General features: G+C 37.8%; 1 pseudogene; it reads left to right on the top strand.

The window, feature by feature from the left end:
• Positions 1-7,267: 7,267 nt before the first annotated feature.
• On the top strand, positions 7,268-10,301 carry LOC121780261 (annotated as a pseudogene).
• Positions 10,302-11,975: the final 1,674 nt, after the last annotated feature.

Here is an 11,975-nt window from a genome sequence, read left to right as displayed (position 1 = left end):
TGGTGCAAGAAGCCGGGGCATTTGAAAAAGGATTGCCATGGCTGGAAGAAGAATCTAGCATCTGGATTTAAGCCTCACTCAAATCTGGTAAGCAGTGATGGTGAAGAGAACTCAGAGGTGATGAATGTGGTGGACAAGATTGAAGAGAGGTCTTGGATCATGGACTTCGGCTGCTCTTTTCATATCTGCCCACATATTGAGTGGTTCCATGATCTTGTTCAATGCCGAGGATCAGTCTTGCTAGGTAACAACAATTCTAGTAATATTAAGGGAATTGGTAATGTCAAACTGAAGCTGGCTGATGGAGTGACAAGGATTCTCACTGAGGTGAGATATATACCCGAGGTAAAAAGGAATCTCATCTCACTCGGGACTCTAGAGAAGAAGGGATATTCCTTTGTATCTGAAAATGGAATCATGAAGATCTCTAAAGGGCAGGATGTCAAGATGGTGGCTCGAAGGGTTGGTAGTTTGTACTACCTGCAGGCTACTGCCATTGTAGGTGAAGCCAATATGTCCACCAAATCTGATATGCATCAGTGGCACCTCAGGCTAGCACATCCAACAGAAGGCACTCTCAAATCATTGCTCCAGAAAGGACTCATTGATGCAGTGAGAATAGAGAAGATGGGCAAGTGCGAAGACTGCTTGCTTGGAAAGGCAAAGAAGCAATCATTCCCTACAGGTATTCATTCCTCATCCTCACCATTAGATTACATACATTCGGACTTGTGGGGGCCATCTTGTCACGACCGCACTTTCTAAGGATAGAAAGCACGGTTGATCGCGACTAGTGGGGGAATTTAGAAGCGGGGAAGAAGGGGGTAAACAATCAAGGAAGTACAACTTATAGATCAAAAGATGAAATTCCATTATCAACTCATAGTCTTATATCACGAAACAACATAGTTCGAATAAAAGTAGTCCAACGGATTAAAGAAAAATATAAGAGTTCTTAAAACTTTGAGTAGCGGAAGCAATTGAGAGTTTGACTACTACTATGTATGAGGACACAGTAGTAACCGGAACATTTATTGAATAAAAATCTTGGCTCATTGCTCAACATCCTCCGCCTCCCGTCCTCGCTCAACCTGCACATAGGGAAAACATATGTAGGGGCTGAGTACTTGATGCACCCAGTGAACTCATGCCCAAAATACATTTATCGTTTAAGTTATGTCAAGCCATCGTTGAGTAAAACTCGGGTTTTACTTTAAAAGGCCGAGTAACACTAAAATCATTCCTTAAAATAGTGTCCGCGCGGACAAACATCATCCTCCATCATATACCATATCTGAACCATCATGTGAAACGAGAATGTGGCCACAAACTCGATCACTGGACCGGCCGACCTAGAGGACGGCTCACGATCCCCATCAGTGCACTAGCCTAAGTAGGGCTTAGACCCTAGTTAGACGCGAACGTTAACCATCAAAGTCTAGTAGGATATTATCCTAGTAGACAATCAGATAGGCAATTCATAACATAAAGTACGGCATGACATAACATTCAAACCACCCTTATCTCTCCATAAACATATCATTGCAAATAAAAGAGTTTAAGTAATAGAGCCCACCTCATTCGTTTAAAGCCTTAACTTGTGTTCCATTCCGTTATCGAGGAGCGTGCATAGAGTCACCCTTTGATTTAATGTAATCCATTTCCTTAATCAAAACACATGGCCCAACACTTAAAATTAATTCACATGGCCCAATCATTTAAATAAAGAAAAGGCCCAAAACTTCATTACTTCTCACCTCACGTGAAAAGCCAAAATAGGAGTGAAATTCCTAATCTCTCTTCTTCACTGAATTTGCAGCACCATTGCCGTGGTAATCACAGCGGCGAGATCGTCACTTCGCTGGTTCACGCCGCTGCCCCGGCCTTTCTCCTCACCGTCTCCATCACAGCACCGTCGCTGCTCGTCTTGGCCGCTGATTTACCGACGCGAGCTGCTGTCTGCCGCGGAGCTGCTGCCTCTCTGTCACCGCTGAGCTCCAGCCGTCTCAGCTCCGTCGACGTCTCCTCCCTCTCGTTATTACAACTCATAACCACTCCCTTCGTCGTCGGCCCACCGCTGCTGTCGTGCCCCTCTCGGTTTTCTCCCTCTCTCTCTCTCTTTTCTTGTTGCAAGGTGTGTATTGTGAGGAGAGAAGTGAAGGGATGGATATGTTTAAATAGTGTGTCCTTTGGTTGTAGGATTTATTGTGGAAGATGGAGAGTGGAGAAGTTGAAAGGTGGAGAGTCTTCATGGGGGGTGATCGGCCGTGAGGGAGAGAAAGGAAGGGAAGAAAAATAATGTTGGGCTTGTTCCCACATTCTTGGAAATGTATTGGGCTCAACATAATTTTGTAGAGTTGGGCTCAAGTTGGGAAAATATAAGAGAATTTGATGGCCCAACACTCTTTTTAAAAAAAAAATTGTTAAGGACATTTAGACTTTGATTAAAATTAATTTGGGTCGGTCCAAGTTCTTCTATTTATTTTTGTTCTTTTCTTTTGTTAGGACAAATTTATTATTTGTCCCGTAGTAACTTGGTGTTGTTCCAAGTATTATAAAAAGTACGGGTGTTACACATCTCAAGTTAGAAGTCTTGGTGGGGGTAGATACTATATGAGCATCATAGATGATTTCTCAAGAAAGGTTTGGGTGTTTATTCTCAAAGAGAAGTCTGAGGCCTTTATAACTTTCAAGAATTGGTGTATTGAGATGGAGAATGAGAAGGGAAGGCCTCCAAAGACATTGAGAACAAATAATGGGCTTGAATACTTGTCTAGGGAGTTTGATGATTTCTGCAAAAGCAAGGGGATAAAGCGCCATAGAAGAGTTCCAGCCAACCCCCAACAAAATGGGGTAGCAGAGAGGATGAACCGAACACTATTGGAGAGAGTCAGGTGCCTCTTGTCATCATCTGGAGCTGGAAGGGAAATCTGGGCAGAGGCAGTAAGCACAGCGGCTTATTGCTTGAATAAATGTCCATCCTCTGCTATAGAGGGATCAATACCGGATGAGAAGTGGTATGGATCAGTGCCTGATTACTCAAGGCTCAAGCCGTTTGGTTGCAAGGCTTTTGCACACCTAAGCAAGGAAAATTGCAAGCTAGAGCGTTGCAATGTATTATGCTCGGCTATCAAAAAGGGTGTTAAGGGGTATCGGTTGTGGTGCTTAGAACCTGGAAATAAGAAGGTGATAGTCAGCAGGGATGTTGTCTTTATAGAGGACTCAATGCCTTTGTTCGAGAGCAAGGCTGGTAAGAGTGATGCTGACAAGACTGATTCTCAATCAGAGGATGTGCAAAGTCCTTCTTGCAGCAGGTTTAATGTTGAAGCTGAGAGTACTGGTGATGTACAAGGAGATCAAGATGATGAGAATGAGGTCTTGATGGATCAGCATGAAAGCCCCCAACAACATCAGATAGCAAGGGATAGGCGAAGAAGGAATGTGAGACCACCAGCAAGGTTTGATGACTATGAAATGTTGTACTATGCCTTGCATGTTGCAGTTGGAAGCCTCGGAGCCTGCTACATATACTGAGGCAGTGAATGGCCCAGAGAGAGAGCAGTGGTTTCAAGCAATGAGAGAGGAAATTGATTCCCTCATTAGCAACAAGACCTGGATCTTGGTGGAGAAGGCTGAGCACAGGAAGGTTGTGGGGTGCAAATGGGTTTTCAAGAAGAAAATGGAAGCTGCAAATGCACAGAAAGTCAGGTTTAAAGCGAGGTTGGTTGCTAAAGGCTTCAACCAGGTGGAGGGAGTGGACTTCAATGAAGTATATTCTCCTGTGGTGAAGCATCATTCTATCAGAGTACTACTTGCAATTGCTGCACAGAAAGGCTGGGAAATAGAGCAGCTCGATGTCAAGACGACTTTTCTTAATGGAGACCTTGATGAAACCATATACATGGATCAGCCACAAGGGTTTGAGGTCCCTGGTTCTGAGCACAAAGTGTGTATGCTCAAGAAGAGCATCTACGGTTTGAAGCAGTCCAGCAGGCAGTGGTACCTGATGTTTGGAGGGTGTTTGGCAAGTCTGGGGTTTGTGAGATCTCTATATGATAGCTGCGTGTTTGTTAAAAGGCAGAGGAACAAGTCACCTATCTACCTCCTACTGTATGTTGATGATATGCTCATCTCAGGGCCAGATATGGAAGAGATAAGGAAGGTGAAGCAGCAACTCAAGGCTGACTTTGAAATGAAGGATCTTGGTTGTGCAAGCCGAATTCTGTGCATTGACATAGTGAGAGACAGAATGGAAGGAAAGCTATGGCTATTTCAGACAGATTATATCCATAAGATCTTGAAGAAATTCAGATTAGAGAGTATGAGAAGCACAGCAACGCCCTTAGCCATGCACTTCAAGCTGTCTAAAGACCAAAGGGCTATCACGGATGAAGAGAAGGAAGAAATGAAGTTAGTACCCTACTCTAATGTTGTGGGTAGCTTAATGTATCTTATGATTTGTACTAGGCCAGATATAGCTCATGCTATAAGTACAACTAGCCGATATATGGCTGACTTCGGCAGACAACATTGGAGTGCGCTCAAGTGGATATTGAGATATCTTGTGGGAGCATGCAAGCTGGGCATAGTATTTACTGGTGTAGGTGGAGTTGAGGAGGAGCCTTTAGTAGGCTATTGCGACTCAGACTATGCAGCTAATATTGACACAAGGAGGTCACAAACCGGGTACATCTTCACATTATTCGGTTCAGCCAATTGTTGGAAATCAAGTTTGCAAAGCGTGGTTGCTTTGTCAACAACCGAAGCTGAGTATATGTCGTTGACTTCGGCTGTGAAGGAGGGAAAATGGCTGCTGGGATTGGTGAGTGAGTTCGGGGTGGAGCAACCAAGTGTCTCCGTGCATTGTGATAATAATGGAGCGTTGTGTCTTGCTAAGCACCAAACATTTCACGAGCGTAGCAAACACATCGACGTGAGATTGCACTTTATCAGAGACGAGGTGGAGAATGGGAGAGTGAAGCTGATGAAGATCAACACAGCCCACAATCCAGCCGACATGCTCACCAAACCCTTGAGCAAGGAGAAGTTCCAGTACTGCTGCAGGCTTGTTGGCTTGTGCACAGCAGATTTCTAATGCATTGCTTCATAGTCCAAGGTGGAGATTGTTATAAACGATGGACGCCGAAGCATGCACATGCATGAAGCTTAGCTTGAGCTTCATCGCAACAAATCAAGATAGTTAGATTTGAGAGTTAGTTAGTTAGTAACGGCTACTAGCCGTTGAGTTTCTTTTATAGTTTCTTGCTTTTGTTGTAACTGATTAGAGAGTGAAGTAAAGCTCACTCATGTCTAGTATAAGTAGTTTGTAGTTCTCGGTTGTGAGATAACACGAGCTCATAACCACTTCTTGATTTTCTCTCAATAAAGCTTTAGTTTACATTTTCATCTTCAAGCTCAAAACCCTAGTTCTTCATTCTTGTTCTTACTTGCTTATTCTCTCGATCACTTGCCAACTCGATCTCAACAGATTTCATTGTAATTTTCAGTTTTAGTTCTTCCTTCTTGGGTTGTATTACGCCTGGTATTGTTTATCTCCTGTAATTCCAGTCACTCCAAAACCAACATATTTAATATAATTGTCATTTGGGCCAATTTATCCCTCAATGCCCTATTCGCGTGTATATGATGCTAATGAAAAACTTATATCTATAGCATTCATTTTTTTTAATGGACTACATTGGCAGTAATTCGTTTTGATTTAAATTTTGGATTCATTTTAACCAGGGACGGAGGCATCGGTGGCTAAGCCATCGCCCACTCCAGCGGAGGCTTGGCCGGTGCCAAACCTAGAACCCTCCCTCTTTATAGCCGCCCCGCCGACCCCTGCCCTGGCGCCTTGGATGGCCTTAAATTTGAAGTAATCATGTGACTGTATGTGAAGTGAATACTACAGGCCCCTAAATTTGAAGAAGACAATTTTAGGTTATTGCATTATTTGTTTATTAATTTTATTTTGTTGGACTCACTTAGTCCTTGGGCATATGTAATTCTTGGTTTGTATGGTACTGGGAGGATGCAAAGGAGTTCTAGTTGCAAGTTGGAAGCCCAGATTTACAATCACAGCTCCACTTTCCTATACAAATCAGACTGGATAGCCTGCCATTAAGGTTCGATTCTTAGATTGTACTTTGATTTTTGATTTTAAATGAATGACATTAGATTATAAATTTACTTTTTAACGTTTCTGTGGACCGCATATAAAGCTTATTGACTTTTGAAATTACAAATTAATTCTTATTTACCTGTGAAACACATTGCAACTTGAGATTATAAAATTTAGTAATGGCATGAACTCGCCAGAAATATTTTATAAATGCACTTTCTTAAGTATTTTTTTTTATGGAATAGTAGTTTAAAATTTTATAAATATAGGAATATACATTATCTAATAAATTTTGTTTTTCTATTATAATTATGTATCGGTATTTTTTGAAAAAAAACAAGGAATGATTCAATTTTGAGTCTCCAAATAATAAAAGTATTGTAATTCTAAACCCGATTAAGAACCAAGAAAGAATCAATGTTTCAAGTACTGAATATAATCCGAAAAACATAGTTAAAAAACATAGTTAGTGACCTAGGGCTACGTAATTTTGTTGCTAATTATGATATCCAAATAAAAAATCACATTAAAATAGAATATGTCTCTAAGGGACCTCTCAACCAAAAGGTCATCTTTATAAAAATTTCATATTATAACGAGAAAAAGAGTTTTAAATTTAAATGGTTTGAAAGATAAGGGTGCGTCATAACAACAAATTAGAGTATTTATGCCAATCAACAACAAATTAGTTATAACTATTTTAAATGTACATAACTATCTTAATTTAAATTATTTTTCACACAACATATATCAAATTAAAGATAATTTTAAGGATTCTAACGATATCTCACTTGCATATGTTTTGATGTCAAAATTTGAAAAAAATTCTTGTATTTTCGTATTTTTCGTGAAATAGTTAATGTCAATATAGCTATCATATAATATGTCGACAAAATACATATAAAATGTCAATTCAAAATTATGTTGTCATATTCAATGCATTGTATTAATATGTTTAATACACTATATTGACGTTTCGATTAAAATCTTAAACTTGGAATATATTCTTATCTTTTTAAATTTAAATAATAATAAAACAAATTTAAACATAACAAATTATAAACCACTAAATCTGTAAAGATCATATAATCTGTAATTAGTTATAGTTAGCAATTTAGAAGAGTTAACTGTACATATGTTTTAGTTGTAATTCTATTTTATATCCATGAGAAGAAATTAAGAGTAAAACGTGTTAGTTGTAATTCAATCGTATATGCATGATACCAATTGAAATCTATGGGGAGTTGGAGTTGGAGTTGGAGTTGGAGTTGGGGTTGCATATTTGTGGTTTTTCGAAAAAAAAAATTGGGAAAGGAAGAAAAAAAACACAATTAGACGGCAGGAAAGTGAGTGGCATCCTATTCCCGAGTCCTGAGTTTGGTCGGTGGAGCAGAAGTTTATTTTTCAATTCTGTTAATCACTCGCCTCGCTCAGTAAAGATCATTACTTCACCGCAATCGCTTCACAATATAACCTAACCCACTTCTCAGCTTCGGACTTTGTTGTTGTTGTTTGTTGCAGTTATTTCGGAATTATGGCTTTCAATAATTTATTCAGCGTTTCAGGGCAACCGGCTTTAGCCAGGTGAAAATCTCATTCCAACCAGGAATTAACAATTTTTTTATTAAATAAGTACTTTATATTAATTGCCACAGACTCTTTTCCCATTGATTGAAATAGCATTTAGGTCAAGTTGATGTTTTTTATGAATGTAGAATGTGCATTGATGATTTTCTGGTTAACTCTAGGATACCTATGTTGAGAATTGATCAGTCTCCAGTGGAAATGTGTGGCTTAATCAAGCAGAATCAGGGTTTGATTGTTAAAGGTTCTGTTCATAGTCGACCTTCCAAGGTGTTCTGTAGTGCTGCTAGTTTGGAGGAGGAATTTTGTGCAATTCAATCCAATAATTTCTCCAAGGCTGAGGAATCTGATGTCCAGGCTTTGCCGGAGGAGAGGGTTCCTAGTAGCGAAGAGGTTCCGTATCTTATTTAGGTTTAAATCAATGAGCAAAAATAGAAAAAATGTGAACATCTTATCTTCTTAGTGTAGGTAATTTTATGGACTAGCAGCTAAGGATATTGTTCACTTACAGTTGAAGGAATTACTTGCTGATTCTCAAAGAGCAACACTAGTCAAGAAACTGAGCGAAGCAAATCAACACAATCGGTTTCTGAAACGCCAGGTTTGTTCGTTAACGAATTCTGTATTATTCAAATGCTACAGTATGCTAAGACCAATTGAAAGGATGCATGAGATGGCATAATTATATCATGCATAATTATTTTTTTCGATCCCCGTGGTTTATGTAGTTACAAGTTAAGGAAGATGAACTACTTGACTTCAAGGCTGAACTCGCTGTCATGGAGTTCAGGTATGACTTTGGCATCACTATAAAAAATGTATTACCTCCGAGGAACATCATGTGGCTCATATTATTGAATCTACTTGTAGGCTCTGCTTGGTTTGGCGGAAGAAATCGCTAATTATGATATTCCAGTTAGATCAAGAAAGATTAGTGGGAAATACATTCAATCGCACCTCCTCTTGAAATTGGAAGGTAAAACTAGTCAAAGCTTGTCTTTGTTGAATCGAAGATACTACAATTAAATGTTTCAAAACCAAAATTTCCAAGTATAATGAACTAAAGTAAAGGAGACTGGTGCACATGAGTACCATAGGGTGAACAACAAAGTCTAATATACGCCATGTTGCTACAGGGACTATATAGTGATACATATATCTGTAGACTACATCTTTCTGTACATTGTCTAATTATATAATGTTTCCCATGGTAAAAGCTGTACAAAAAAGGTTGGCAGAGCAGATCAAGGATGTGGACGCCGCACAGCCTCAAGAGGTTCATTTAATTTGGCATGGTGTGGCAGAGGTAATTAACAATGTCCTTACTTGATAAAACCTGTTTATTTGAATAGGAAACGTGCATTATGACCCTACTGATCGTGTTATTGATATCAGGAAAATTAGGATGTTAAAAAATACTTGTTCATGTGATCATAAATCCTGGATAGGAAAAGTTACACCATGAGGTTATCTTAATAGATATCAGCTTTCGAATTTCTTTGAGCATCAAGCATGCATGGAAGTGCCTTAGTGGATTTAAAGTAAGGCTGACCAAGGTACAGAATTCTCTAGCAAATGTTGATGATTGATCATTGACCTCTCAGACCTGTTACCTGGGACTCACAAACTTTTACCTGTTTCAGACAAAGGAAGCATTACCTTCTTACAGTTCAAGAAACATAAACAATATGTTCCACACAAGTCGAATAGTATGTATGTTTCAAGGTTTGATACGTATGAACCATAAAACATTACACTAGAATCCACAAGTGTATTGATAGGTATGCATAGCTAAAGGAAAGCTATATAGCCTATAGATTTAAGGTATCTACTCATCCTAATGAAGCATTCAAAATTTCAATTTATTAAAGATTGCTGGAAAGTCTCTTGCAGCTATTTTATCTTCCCTACATTGTTGCTTGATCACTGGTAAAGAACATCCAAGACATTGACGAATTGATAGCTATTGATATGAATACAGGCGTTAATACTTAATTACAGAACCATGGAATTTACTTCATGGTTGGATGTCAGATACTCATCTAATAAACAGTCTTGTTTATTTGATATTACATGATGTATCTAATAAACAGTCTTGTTTATTCAGAGCGTGCAAGTGATGGGATCCTTCGATGGCTGGAGTCAATGGGAACATTTGTCACCAGACCAGAGTATACAGGTTCATATACAAAATTCTCAGCCACATTGATGCTAAGACCTGGAAGGTACTACAAGACGACACTGCTAATCATTAAGCAGTAATTGCTTTTAGTATTCTTGTCTCTAAAGTTGTCAATATTTGAAGATATGAAATCAAGTTCCTGGTGGATGGTGAATGGAAACTGTCGGCTGATTTCCCCACTGCTGGTGAGGGGATGATGCAGAACAATTTGCTGGTTGTCGAATAACTGCAGTGTGCTGGATCTCTATTTCTTAGTATCCCACGGAGTGAATTCTGTAGTGAAATTCTATTTGTGTGTCAAGTAGAGACGTTATGACGCTCTGTTTATGCTGATATATGAAGTTGCTACAGGGTCTATACCCCTGGATGGTTGAGGGGTCAAAGTAAATAAACAACATTCTGTTTTGCACATGAAATCTGCTTATGTTTTTTTCTGCTCTGGTTATGCACAAAGCATGTTTCATTTCCCAAATTTCATGAGCTCAGTAGTTTTACTGTAACACATAAATTCTGAAAAAAATCGCAAAGAGATTGATAACCAAGAATATGAACCTTGATCTAGCATTACCTAGAGAACTTGGATGTCAAAATAGTATCATTTTTATGGCTCGCATTAGGAAATATAATGAGGGTTGGTTCAAATTAATTAAACACAGAAAATAATACTTCAAATTTACGAAATTAAACTTTGTTTAATTTTCAACTATAACCATGGGCTTAGATAAATTCCAGTCATTATGGGCCTTAAAAGGCCTGCTAGAATGAAGATATGGGCTTTCTGCAAACCTAAATTTTTGAAGAACTGCAACAAGTTTTTGCAAAATTCAAACCAAAAAAAACATATCTGAAGGGTTTCCAAATGCAAGCAAAAACCATCTTAGCTCATTAACGTAAGTTTTAAAAAAAAAAAAAAAAGAACTCTCCAAAATATCTCCTTGAAACGAGTTTAATTTTCAATCAAAAACTAAAGTGCTCCGAACAAGAGCATAAAATATTTATCAAATTGAACAACTCCTGAATAAGTATAAGTGTAAACTATTTGTCAGACAAATTCAAAATGAAAATCATCGTAATAAGTATTAAATAGTTTCATATTCAACTTCAGAGGCAGTGTTATAAAGTAGAAAAATACTAGATATTAGTAATTAGAATTTATTTCCTTATTTGTGGATTAATCCGTATGTAAATAGGAGCAGATGCATGTAATTGAGAGATCTTAACTTCATAATCATTCTTGGATTCATAGTGTTGGATAAAATATGGAATTGGATTATTGGATATGGATGGTGTGGTGGAAGAGGGAAAAGCGTGTTACTATCACTTCCAAATATATCAAAGAAAAGCGTGGCTTGTCATCTTATTGCTCATCTCACCACTCACCCAATCGTATGAAAATGATGGACCATGCCAACAAATTTGCAAATTCTTGGATAATGACTTATTTTTACAAATAATATAATTATATAATGCGATGGGAGATAGAAGGACCCAATCGATATTAAAAAGCACGCATTTCACACACTTTTATAAAATAATGGAAATTACATTGAAAAATGTTACAAGAATGTACATTTATTATTTTGTCTCCATGCATAAACACAATGATTAATGAATTTATTCAACTACGTTTTCTAGCCCCACACACTATCACAACGGACAAATAAAATAGGCTACTTTTTTTGTTAAATGAGTTTGTATTAATTAGACTATAGTTAAAAAACTAGTTCTGAAACTTTTCCAATGAATATAATCTTTTCATCTCAAACTAAATAGTATTCATTTTGGGATATTTCATTCCAACTAATACTCTTGCTACATTTCTAAATTAAAAATTGTACCATTCTCTCTGTCTATTTTTTCATTTTATTTTAATTATTTATTTTTCACTTAATAAGGAGTAACAAACAACATTATATTAAAACTTGTGACAAAAAATAAAATTGTTTTGAATGAGACGGGGTAGTGTTATTTGTACTGTAATTTGTAAGTAAAGAAATATAGAAAAAGTAATTGAAATGATGCAGTGGATGAAGGAGTACATAAATAATAAAGTAAAAGAGAAGGAAAAAATGTTTCTGTAAATGG

This window comes from Salvia splendens, chromosome 19 (assembly GCF_004379255.2).
Source record: "Salvia splendens isolate huo1 chromosome 19, SspV2, whole genome shotgun sequence".
Classification (NCBI taxonomy): domain Eukaryota; kingdom Viridiplantae; phylum Streptophyta; class Magnoliopsida; order Lamiales; family Lamiaceae; genus Salvia; species Salvia splendens.
Note: the sequence above shows the minus strand (reverse complement) of the source record. Positions and strands in the feature narration are given on the sequence as shown.